This window comes from Peromyscus eremicus, chromosome 7 (genome assembly GCF_949786415.1).
Source record: "Peromyscus eremicus chromosome 7, PerEre_H2_v1, whole genome shotgun sequence".
Classification (NCBI taxonomy): Eukaryota; Metazoa; Chordata; class Mammalia; order Rodentia; family Cricetidae; genus Peromyscus; species Peromyscus eremicus.
The window spans coordinates 70,689,820-70,702,398 of record NC_081422.1 but is presented as its reverse complement, the minus strand read 5'-3'; positions in this window follow the sequence as shown (position 1 = coordinate 70,702,398).

The following is a 12,579-nucleotide window of genomic DNA, read 5'->3' as shown; positions in this document are numbered from 1 at the left end:
GTGATTTGAATGATTCCCACTTTGAGAATAATTTGATAGGATTTACTTTGTCATTTTGTCTCTGTTAGCAATTGAGTGCAAGAATTTATGTGTAGGAGTCTGTTAATGCATAAATATCCATGTTGGTTCTTTTAATGTATTGTATAAAATTTAACACAAAAATCTTGCTCATTTTATTGTTTTCTGTTACAAGTATAATTTTTCTTATAATAATATCATGATGGACTTTTTTTTTTGAGACAGAGTTTCTCTGTGTAGCCTTGGCTGTCCTGGAACTCATTCTGTAGACCAGGCTGGCCTTAAACTCACAGAGATTCTCCTGTCTCTGCCTCCCAAGTGCTGGGATTAAAGGCGTGAACCACCATGCCCGGCTTCATGATGGACTTTTTAAAAGCAATTGCATCTCTCATGATTTTTGTACAATCCCCTGAGCCCTACGAAGCTTGTGAATCTTGTGAAGCTTTGCTCATAGGTCTTATCATTTAGTTTACCTCTGTAACCAAAGTAATTTTTTTTTCTCTTAGTAAGTTTCAATCATTTATCTTTATTGATTTGAGAATTATCTCTGGTTTTAATTTAACTTTGCTTCAGAGCTGCTGCTTTTAAAATTCTCTTGCTCTAAAACAGTTTAAGGCATAATATATATATATATATATATATATATATATATATATATATATATAATTTGTAATGTGTATAGTGTTGGTTTTATTTTTTATGTTTATTTACAATGCACAGAGCTGTTTCCACACTTTGGATGATTAATTTTAAATACTTCATAATTCCTTTTTTATGAATATTTGACTTAGCAGCTATAAGGATAGCTTGGTGGGGTTTTTTGTAATAAAGATTTAAGAAGATTAGCCAATTAAACAGAAGATATCTTCTTGCTCATGGTATATTAAAAGCATGATTATGTCTATATTATTAAAGTTTGTAGCATTTATATTCTTTCCTTTGACCACAATTTGCATAATTATGTTCTCATTACCAGTCTCATTAGCATAGTGTTATATTTCTCTGTTGCTATCTTTTATGTGGTTAGAATTCAGCATGAAATAATCTTTTCGGAAAGGATTTGTAGACCTCCAAACTCCTTGGGTTCTTACATATTTGAAAGATTCTCACTCAGCTTTTAAGCCAGTGATCATTTTTTGAGTGTTTGCCTTATACAAGCCACTGGGAGTTACATGTATTGAACAATTTTATTCTATGTGAGATACACATTGTTATCTCAGATGTTTAGAAGGAGAAAAGTGAAGTGTGGGGAAGCTAAGTGAGTTCCTGATTCCGGATTGAGACTATATCACAGTACCTAATGAGAGTCCTAGCTGCTACTTTTTTCTCTAAGGACATCTGGGTCATGCTTACCCACTCTCCAGCACGAGCAGAGCTGTGGGGTGTCCTTCCTCACAGTTGGCTTCAGTCACTTGTCTTGAAAATATATAATAGTAGAATATGGGGAGCTTTTGCCAGTGAAACTCTCCATTTCCTTTTACTAAATACTTCACGTGCTTTGTTTTATTTTGTTCCTTTTATATTTTATTCTAATAAAAATTTATTCTAATTTATTCATATGAATTGAAACCATGCTCACACATATTTGTCGTTTATTTGTTAACATAAACATTATCTGCCTCCTGCATCCCTGCTGATAGCTGCAATAAACTCCATTCCTCATGTCCTGCCTCTTCACTGTGTCTCCTTTCTCTTCTGCCTCGTCCTCATTGATTTTTCTCAGTCTCTTGGAGATTTGAGATGTCCTTTGGGTTAGAGAAATGGAACTCCAGTCCTGTTTCTATCTCAATGTAGATTCCTTCCCTGCTCCTCTGTATCTCAGACCTCTGTCTTCTCTTTCTTATAAGTCACTGGACTCAGTACTGCAATGCTTAATGTAATTACATCTGCGAATCATCCATTTTCAAAAGGCCGTATTCAGAAGTTCAAGGATTAGGATTGAGGTGAATATTTTGAGCAAACTATTCCATCCAATACATAGTGCAAACATTTTTATTATTACTATTATTATTTATAGTCCTATAGTTATTACATATTTTGAGTATTTCTACCTGTATTGCATTTTCTTGGCACAGTGCAGCATCAATTTGAATAAAATATTATGGTATAAACTAGAAAAATTAATTGTTCATATTTTTTAAGTTTTAGAATGTTTTGCCCTTTATTTCTGAGTTTTTAGAAAACAGGTTGCATGTGTGTCATGTCAGATATCTTCATTCTCCTTTTGTATATGCTGTGTGTGTGTGTGTGTGTGTGTGTGTGTGAGAGAGAGAGAGAGAGAGAGAGAGAGAGAGAGAGAGAGAGAGAGAGAGAGAGAGAGAGAGAGAGAGAGAGAGATCCAGTGCCTGTGGAGGCCAGAGTCCTCAGATCCTCCTGGAACTGGCATTACAGACAGCTGTGAGTCGCCCAGTAGGGGTGCTAGGAATTTAACTCAAGTCATTTGCTGGATCAGTACATATGCTTAACTGAAGAGCCATCTCTCCTGTTCCCTCTTTGTTTCCTTTTTAAAAATTTTGCTATTTTTATTAGTTATTTAAGAATTTTGTTCAATGAGTTTTCATCATATTTACGCTTCTTGTCCCAACTCTTCCCAAGTCTGTCCCCTTCTCCCTTGCCATCCAACTTCGTGTCTTTTTTATTCCCATCAAGGTCAATTTTTGCTGCTCAAATATTCTTGGATGTGTGACCTTCCCCTGGAGCTTGGTTGACTTATCAGGGGCTCACACTTGGGAAAAACCGACCCTTCTTTCCCCACCACTAACAACTGCCAGCAGCTAGAGTAGGAACTTTATCCTCAATCCCCCTCTCTTTTGGGGCGTTTGGTCTGGCTTGGGCTTGCCCAGATCTTGTGCACTCTGTCACAACCACTATGAGTCCATCTATGAAGCTGCCCTGCTCTGTCTGCACATGTGATAAAAGTTTTATGTCCTCCACTATAAGATATAGGTTCATTATAAAAAGTGGAAGTCTTTTCATGTTTTGACATAAGGATTTAACTTCAATACTTGTTATCTGTAATTCAACTGCAGTATCATTTGTGGAAGATCACTGCTGTGAACGTCTATGGCTTTCATGTTATAAGCAAAGTATTCTTTTCTTTGGCTTTTATGCTCATTGCTGTGACATTTTATATTGATTTTATTATTATGCCATGATTATAAATGTTGAAACCAAGACTTTTAAATCCTCCAAGTTTTCCATTTTAAAGATGTTTTGGCTCTAGATCATTACATGTCTCTCTATCTCCGCGTCTGCATCTGTGTCTGTTTGTCTATATGTCTGTTTGTCTACTGCTATCTCTTTCTATTAACGAATTGTTTTTCTTTTTTTATTAAATTTTTTCATTTATTTTATATACCAGCCACAGTTTCCCTCTCTCCTCCCTTCCCATCCCCTCCCTCCTCATCTCCCTTCTAAAATCCACTCCTCCTCCATTCAAAAAGGGGCAGGCCTCCCATCCATGGGAGTCAACAAAGCGTGGCATATAAAGCTGTGTGGCACAATGAGTCTCCTCCCCCTGCATCCCAGTATGGGGAATAGGTTCCAAAAAGCTAGCTCATGCACCAGGGACAGATCCTGATCCCACTGCTAGGGGCCACACAAACAGACCAAGCTACACAACTGTTACCCACATGCAGAAAGCCTAGGCAGGTCCCAAGCAGGCACCCTAGCTGTAGGTCCAGTGTCTGTGAGCTCCCACTAGCTTAGGTCAGCTGTCTCTGTGGGTTCCCCTGTCATGATCTTGACCTCCCTTGCTCATATAATCCCTCCTCCCTCTCTTCAACTGGGACCCCAGAGCTTGGGCCAGTACTTGGCTGTGGATCTCTGCATATGCTTCCATCAGTTACTGCATAAAGGTTCTATGATGACAATTAGGGTAATCACCATTCTGATTACAGGAGTATTTTTGCATCAATGTTCATAAGGCAGAATGGCCTGTAATTCTCTTTATTTTGTTGCATCTCTGTGTGGTTTAGGTATCAGGGTGGCCTCATAAAAAGAATTTGGTAATGGTCCTTCTGTTTCTATTGTGTGGAACAATTTGAGGAGTATTGGTATTAGCTCTTCTTGGAAATTCTGATAAATTCTTCACTGAAACCATCTGGTCCTGGGCTTTTTTTTGGGGGGGAGGAGACTTTTAATGACTATTTCTATTTCCTTAGGGGTTACAGGTATATTTGAATTGTTTATTTTGTCTTGATTTAATTTTGATATGTGGTAACTATTAAGAAAATTGTCCATTTCTTTTAGATTTTCCAATTTTGTGGAGTACAGGTTTTTGAAGTATGACCTAAGGATTCACTGGATTTCCTCAGTATTAGTTATTATGTTCCCCCCTTTCCTTTCTGATTTTGTTAATTTGGATATTCATTCTCTGCCTTTTGGTTAGTTTGGATAAGGGTCTGTCTTACTGATTTTCCAAAAGAATCAACTCTTTGTTTTATTGATTCTTTTATTATTCTCTCTGTTTCTATTTTATTGATTTCAGCCCAGAGTTTGATTATTTCCTGCCATCTACTCTTCCTGGAGGAGTTTGCTTCTTTTTGTTCTAGAGTTTTTAGGTGTTCTGTTAAGTCACTAGTGTGAGATTTCTCTAAATTCTTTATGTAGGCACTCAGTGCTATGAACTTTCCTCTTAGCATTGCTTTTATGGTGTTCCATAAGTTTGGGCAGGTTGTGCATTCATTTTCATTAAATTCTAGAAGTCTTTAGTATCTTTGTTTATTTCTTCCTTGACCCAGTGGTGATTCAGTTGAGCATTTTTATTTTCCATGAGTTTGTAGGCTCTCTGTAGTGTGAGTTGTTGTTCAATTCTAACTTTAAGCTGTGGTGGTCCAATAAGATGCAGGGGTTATTATATTTTTTTTGTATGTATTGAGATTTGCTTCATGATCAAGCATGTGGTTGATTTCAGAGAAGGTTCCATGAGGTGCTGAGAAGAAGGTATATTCTTTTGTGTTTGGGTGAAATGTTCTATAGTTGTTTGTTAGGTCCATTTGAGTCATAACAGCTGTTAGTTCCCTCGTTTCTCTGTTAAGTTTCTGTCTGACAGACCCGTCCATTGGTGAGAGTGGGGTGTTGAAGTCTCCCACTATTAATGTGTGGGCTTTGATGTGTGACTTAAGCTTTAGTAATGTTTCTTTCACAAATGTGGGTGCCTTTGTATTTGGGGCATAAATATTCAGACTTGATACTTCAGTTGTTCCTGTGATGAATAAGAAATGTCCTTCTCCATCTCTTTTGATTAATTTTAGTTTGAAGTCTATTTTGTTAGATATTAGGATAGCTACACCAGCTTGCTTCTTAGGTCCATTTGATTGGAAGATCTTTTCCCAACCCTCTACTCTGAGGTAATGTCTGTCTTTGAAGTTGAGTATGTTTCTTATATGCAACAGAAGAATAAATCTGTTTTCGTACCCATTCTGTTAGCCTATGTCTTTTTATAGTTGAATTGAGTCCATTGATATTAAGAGATGTTAATGACCAGTGATTGTCAATTTATGTTATTTTTTGGTTTTGGTGGTGGTGATGGTGGTAGTGTGTGCTTCCCTTCTTTGAGTTTTGCTGATGTGAGATTACCTATTGCCTATGTTTTCATGGGTGTAGCTAACTTCCTTGGGTTGGAGGTTTTCTTCTAGTACTTTCTGTAGAACTGGATTTGTGGATAGGTATTATATAATATGGTTTTGTCATGAAATATTTTGTTTACTGGGTATAACATGATTGTAAGTTTTGCTGGGTATAATAGTCTGGTCTGGCATTCATGGTCCCTTAGTGTGTGCAAATCATCTGTCTAGGACCTTCTGGCTTTTAGATCCTCCATTGAGAAGTTGGGTGTAATTCTGATAGGTCTATCTTTATATGTTACTTGACCTTTTTTCCATTGCAGCTCTTAATATTCTTTCTTTATTCTGTATGTTTAGTGTTTTGATTATTATGCGGCAAGGGAACTTTTTTTTTTTTGATTCAGCCTATTTGGTGTTCTGTAAACTTCTTGTATCTTTATAGGCATGTCCTTCTTTAAGTTGAGAAAATTTTCTTCTCTGATTTTGTTGAATGTTTTCTGTTTCTTTGAGCTGGGATTCTTCTCCTCCTTCTATCCCTATTATTCTTAACTTTGGTCTTTTCATGATGTCCTAGATTTCCTGGACATTTTTTGTTATGATGTTTATGTGTTTTGATGAGTGTGCTGTGCCTGTGCCTATATAGTCTGCTGGGATTGCAGGGGAGGGCTGGCCACGGGAAGGATGTTCAGGTGTGTGGGGTGGAGTGGCAGAGTGGGTCTTGGAGGGATAGAGTCCAGTGGGTGGTGGGGTGGTGTGCATCCTGGAGGCAGGTCTCTCACCTGCTTGCCAGCTGGTGGGGACTGCCTCTTTTGCTGAATCTCATATAGATTACACACTATATGGGACCCCATTCAGTATCCTAGAGTTTAGTGTTTCTCTAATTCCCTTCCATCTGAGAAGGCATACTCCATTCAAACATTCTGTAGGAACTTTGTCCTACAATAACAGATACTCCAGATTCCCTGAAATTGGATCTATTAACTGAGTGGCACCACAGATCTGTCCATCAATCAGCTGAGTGGCACCACAGATCTGTCAATCAATCAGCTGAGTGACAACACAGTATCAGCAGCACATTTGCCAAGCTAAAGCTCAGTGGTCTCAGATGTCTGTTAGTCTCTTTTTCTCTGAGAGCTCATTCTCGCATAGGTTACCCGTCAATAAATGAAAACCGTTGTTTCATAGATCTTCTCTGATTTTCAGATTGTTTAAGATAAGACTTATGTGTGCTTCCTGTTATCGTCTAAAAACTGAAGATACAGAATTCTGGTTCTGCATTGTTCATGCTTGTCTCGAGTCACTTTCTTAGTTCTTTCTCTGTCTCCGAGTTCCAAGTACTTTAAGTACTTCGAGTACTTACATCTGGAGTTTGTTTTTGGTTTCTTTAAAGTTTTATTTAAGCATCTCTTTTACTACAATGGATTCACCTGCTTCTTTTGTTGTTAAGCTCCATAATGATTCCTTTCTGTTTCATGGGAAATGAATGAAGTGGGATTATCTAAGCTTTCTTTTGTATCAGATACAGTTTTGCTTATAATTACTAGAAAATTTTATGTTTGGATCATACACCCTTTTCAGACTTGTAATAATTGCTAGAGTGGAGCTATATGCATGGTCATTCAAAGTTGATCATGACATCCTAAAACATTTTCTTGATAAGTTTGCCATGTTCTCTATGTAGATAAACACTTTCTTTTCTTTTCTATTGTTACTATACTTTTGAGCATTCATTTCTTTATGTATCCCAGACTAGTCACAAATTTGAGAATCTTCTGACCTAGAATCCTAAATATTGACAATATATAGGTATGTACCACTACTCCAAACTGGTATTTGATTCTTTTTTTAATTATTTTTTTTACTTTTTGTTTTTGTTCATGTATGTATGTCTGTACAATTGTACACACCAGATTCTCTGGCACTGGAATTACAGGCAGTTGTGAGCTGCCATGTGAACTTGAACCCCAGTCTTTTGTGAGAGTATCAAGTGCCCTTAAGGCAGAAGCCATCTCTCCAGCTCCTGGTCTTTGATTCTTGACTCATAGTTCCACGTTTCATTTTACCCATCCACATGTTTGTAGTGGAGCTTGTGTCTTGCAAGTAATATGTCTTTAAGTTTACACTTTGCATATTTTCAGCTCTTATTGATACGCAGTCTTTTTGTCTCTCCACCCAATAGATAGTCATTCAGTTCGTCTGACTGAAGTGTTCACACTGAAAAGCACAATCACTGATGTCCTAATTTCATCAATGGTAAAGTTAGCATACACACACACACACACACACACTCTCTCTCTCTCTCTCTCTCTCTCTCTCTCTCTCTCTCTCTCTCTCTCTCTCTCTCTCTTGTGTTCTTAATGTAAAGTTTATTTGTTATTTCTTAACACATTTTTATTTTCATTAAAGAATGTACATCTTACTGTGATTTGGAAAAGTACACAATTGTGTCCTTACTTATTTCATTCATACAGTTGGAAGAGTTTGATTATAACTTATAGTTTTGGCTCTCTTTTTCACTGATTCCTGTCTCAACAAATGTTTGTTTGCTTCTTTTTGCTTTTTCTCTTGACCTTTGGTATGCGATCTATACCAGGACAAATTTGGTCAGCACATTTTACACACGAGAAGGGCCCAATGAGCACTGACCAATTTTTTAATGCATGATTAATTTTGCCTTTATAAGATAACCATTTCTGACTCACATAGATTTGTCAGATACATTCAAAAAGTGCTGTTACTCCTTTGTCTTGATTTTGAGAAATCAAAACACTAACAAAGTTAAAACACTGTTTTCAGCTGGACAGTGTACTGTGTGCGCATCTGGTGTGATGGGTAAGGGAAGATAAAAACTGCCTCAGCTTCATCAAGGATGATGTTAACAGCTTCCCTCTAAGCCTTGTGCTTCTTATTTGTAGTATTGTCACAGATTGGAAATCCACTCTGCATTCTTTTGGGACATGACAGGATTGTGTTGCTGGCTGTGTACTACAACTTTTCCATCTCCTGAGCATTTATTAATCATGCTCCCTTAGGCTAGAAAGACTGAGTTACTGGTAGCTTTTTGACTCGGGGTATTTTAAAACAGTATCACAAGACCCAAGACACACTTATTTATTAGACTCTCAGTACTATCTATTATCAAACAAATATCCCCATGTCTTCATTGTGGGGAGGTGTCCTGCTCGGGGCATTATTCACTTTCAAGGTCTTTGGGGTCTTGTCTTTATTGTTTCAGAATGGCTACAGTCAGCCACTTTTGTATCCCTATGCCAGACATTTCAAATAATAAATTATCTAGATCTTACAGATGAAGAAGCATCTATTCTTCTATTCCATCTAGAGCTTCATTCTCAAGGAATCTAATTGTCTCCAATATATATCTTTTCAGATGAAGGCTTTATAATGAAGTTCTTTGGCAAACAAAGAAAACAAGCCATAGATGAGTATCTTTTAAGACAATGCTAGCACTGTAGATTCACATCATACTAATGACATTGAACAACAATTCAGGGGAGGGAAGGAAGTTGAAAAGGGGTTTGGGGTTTTGGTTAATGTTTTAAATGTCAATATAGTCATATTTACTATCAATCCAGATATTAGGGTTAAATTTTTTAAAGAATAATCTGCTTTTAGTTTTTCTTTATTATAGTCAACTGGGGGATGAAGAATGTGTGATGTATGTTTGAATGTGGACTGGAGCATAATCTTATGCAATCTTGATGATATGAAGTAGAAATGTAGCAAGAGATTTGGTTAGAGGAGAAAAAATGAAAGAAAGGAAAATGAATGAATAATATTTTCATATGTTAAAAGGGGATTGAAAATATAGACAAATGTTAATGAAACAATTATAAAAGCATGCAATACAATTTAAATTGCAAATTTAATTTAAGAAAACAAGGACACACATATGCACACAAGAGAGAGAGAAAGTGAGGGAGAAGGAGGGAGAGAGAGCGAAAGAGGGAGAGAACAAAAATTAGATTACTATTAAGAAATTTTCAGGTTTTTACAATGGAGAAACAATGATAATAGTTTAAATATGATGACTGAAGACATCAAATGATTGTCTCAACTGTTGAAGAAGCTAAATTGAGGGAAGTGCATAATTATCTCTGGATATAGCTTCCATAAAAAAAAAAATTGTTAGTTTGGCCGGGCAGCGGTGGCACACACATTTAATCCCAGTACTCGGGAGGCAGAGCCAGACGAATCTCTGTGAGTTAGAGGCCAGCCTGGTCTACAGAGTGAGATCCAGTACAGGCTCCAAAACTACAAAGAAACCTTATCTCGAAAAACCAAAAAAAAAAAAAAAAAAAAAAAATGTGAGTTTTTAGCTTGCTAACATATTATTTTAACAGACTATTTTCAAGTGTTCAGGATTAAATACAGGGCCTGGGAGGTGCTAAGCATTTTCTGAATTCATGAGCTACATCTCTAGCTCACATAGAATCTTTATAAAAAATTAGAGCTCTATGCTTTCCCATTCCTCAAGGCTAATGGAGCCTGCTAATATAGGCATCATAGATCCTACACAATGATAGGACAAGATATAATTCTTGCTTTTTAGCTGATGTTGGAACACATTTCCAAAATACTTGCTTCAAGATATTTGCCAGCAAAGGTGTTAGAGCCAAAATGGCAACATAGGTAATTTTTACAATATTTCTTGCTAAATGAAGGATATCCATAGTTTCAAACCTTGGAAGTAAATAAAAACATGTCATCCTTGTCAATCTGTCAGATTATTATCTGAGACTTATGCTTCAGGGATACATTTAATTGTCAACATTCTTTCCTAGGAAGCCAAGTGCTCACTTTGTTTGGGTACTTGTTAGTATCTCAGTGTAGTTTCATGAATGTGTTTATTTAGCATAGTTTGGTATATTGTATTCTGAAAGCCTCTAATATAAAGTTTAAAATTACGAATTAGAATAGGCCCATAGAATAACATTCCTTCACTTTAATAACCCACTGAAACTTTTCAGCTTTTTTTCTCAAGTACCTGATGATCTACACAGAGACCCACACTGGGGGATGGGTGCAAAATGAAAGACTTTGGAGTGCTTGGAGATGATTGCAGAAGAGACAGTGGAAAGAGTATATGAGTCAGAGGCAGCAGATGACTACGGGCAACAGTGTCTTTTAAACAAAGCAAGGCAGTTGCATATACAGACTCATGGTGAGACAACATGCACAAAGCCTGTGCAAGCCCAATCCATACAAAATTCCAGCATGGAGAGGGGAGGTGCACACGAAATTTCACCGCTAGCTGAGGAGCTATTGGCAACTGTTAGCTGCCAGGAAAGGGAGAGTCAGTTTTCATTAAGGGTGTGGCTCTTTGTAGGTTGACCATGATTCAGTAGAAGGCTACATATCCTAGAGCAAATGGGTAGAACAAACTATACTTGATTCTTCTTCTTCTTCTTCTTCTTCTTCTTCTTCTTCTTCTTCTTCTTCTTCTTCTTCTTCTTCTTCTCCTCTTCCTCCTCCTCCTCCTCCTCCTCTTCTTCTTCTTCTCCTTCTCCTTCATCTTCTCCTCCTCCTCATCCTCCTTAATTTCCTTCTCCTTCTCCTTATTCCTTTAAAGGAAGAAGGCACAAAGTTCCATGGTAGGAAAAAAGGAGTGAAAATGAAAGGAGTTAGGGAAGAGAATGAATATGTTCAAAATACAATGTATGAAATTCTCAAAGCACTAGCAAAACCTCAAAAAAAAAAAAAATAACAAAAGACCCTGCACACGATACAGTGCAATGTCAACAATACACATTTTTTGGTAGAGTACCTCCTTGATGTGGTGGTGATAAAGCATGTTCAGGGCTGAACTGACCTGGGTTTACATATTATCTGCAACACTGTATTATAGAATCAAAATATGTTATATACATGTATGAGAATGTCAAAATGAAATCCAAGAATGCACACTAGTAAAAATTTACATTAAAACATCCAGAAAAAAGTTATGTCTCTTTTAAAATGACTGGTTTAAGATCAATTACAAATTATTAGATAATATTATTTCCGGGCCAGTGATATGGCTCAGTGGGTATGCATGCTTGCTGCTAAGCTTGACAACCTGAGTTTGATCACTGGCACCCAAATGTGGAAGGAGAAACTAGATTTCTACAAGTTGTCCTCTGACCTCCACATGCATGTCATGGTATATATGAGTAAACAGATACATGAAAGTAAATAAACCAATGTAAAATATTAAATTATTATTTTTGATGAAGCAAAAAAGGAAGCAGAATATTAGTTAAGATATGTACTAGATGAGGACCACCTCTTGTGTAAATAATGCTGGATGGCAATTGTATAGTCTATTTGAGATGAGGGAAATGGTAAGTGCTTTAATATTTTTGACATCACATAAAAGCAATTACGAAAAATGCTAATTACTAGCCAACAAAAATAGTGTGGGAAGAAAATAACAGGTGCATGAGCTTTTTTTCTCTCTTTTTAAATTTTATTTTCTGTGAAACTTAGTCCATCTATATCACTTCTACCTCTCCCAACCTCAAGTACCTTCTGTGTCCACTCCAACCCAAATTTGTGGTCACTTTTTAATTTGAATTATGATTACTATATATACATATATTCACACATGTGCTGTGGATATCACTCTGTATAAATAAAATGCTGATTGGCCAGTAGCCAGGCAGGAAGTATAGGTGGGAGAAGCAGAGAGGAGAATTCTGGGAAGTGGAAGGTTGAGGCAGAGAGATGCTTCAGGCACCGCCATGACAAGCAAGATGTAAGCCACGAGCCACATGGCAAAGTATAGACTAATAGAAATGGGTTAATTTAAGATAGAAGAATTAGATAACAAGAAGCCTGTCATGGCCATACAGTTTGTAAGGAATACAAGTCTCTGTGTGTTTACTTGGTTGGGTCTGAGCCACTGTGGGATTGGCGGGTGAGAGAGATTTGTCCTGACTGTGGGCCAGGCAGGACTGGGGAAAACTCAAGCTACACACATGTATGTACAACTTGC